Here is a 719-nt window from a genome sequence, read left to right on the forward strand (position 1 = left end):
AGACCACGTCTCGCGTAACAGGCTTCGCGATATCAGTTTCGACTAGAAGGGGTCGGGGGCCGGAGTATGTGCCTGGCTCTTTGCGCCTTACATAAAGAAGTTCTGCGGCACCTTTCGGCACGAGGGTATGATCGTTTAACCTCCGCGTTCACGTGGTACACCCCCCACCAAAAAAAAATAAGGCTAAAATTTAGCACAGTTGTGGTGGAATTTCGGCAGTTTGGAGAGTTTCCTTGGATTTTCTGCGTCGAATGCGATCAGTGGGCTCCAAGGGTGACATCACAAACAGTCCCTGGCACTGTTTCCCCTCTAGGGCCCCGACTAGGTGTCTGCTGAAATAAGGGATTTTTTTTTGGTTGAGTTTTTGGTTAATTTTCATTTTAAAGCTGTACATCGGTCGTTCGGAGTATCACCAATTTAATAAATGGATTTAGAAGCAAGGGCTTATGGGTGGTAGCTATTGCTCCGCGTCATCACCCTCACCCGACCTGAACGATTATCACCTGGATTAACAGTGTTGTATGTGTGTGCTAGTGTTGACAAGAAGCCAGTGATTACATCAAGAGTCTGCGGTGTGTGTGTGTGTGTGTGTAGTGAGCTGTGTGTGTAGATTTTAAGTGTTCTAGTGATAGTGCTGTGTGTGACTTTGTGCCGAAGTACCTGCTCCACCAACCGAACTGTACTGATGAGACGTGTGGGAAAAAGCCGTGCCTGTACCT

The sequence above is a fragment of the Frankliniella occidentalis genome, unplaced genomic scaffold (assembly GCF_000697945.3).
Source record: "Frankliniella occidentalis isolate FOCC.00 unplaced genomic scaffold, Focc_3.1 Scaffold68, whole genome shotgun sequence".
Taxonomy (NCBI): domain Eukaryota; kingdom Metazoa; phylum Arthropoda; class Insecta; order Thysanoptera; family Thripidae; genus Frankliniella; species Frankliniella occidentalis.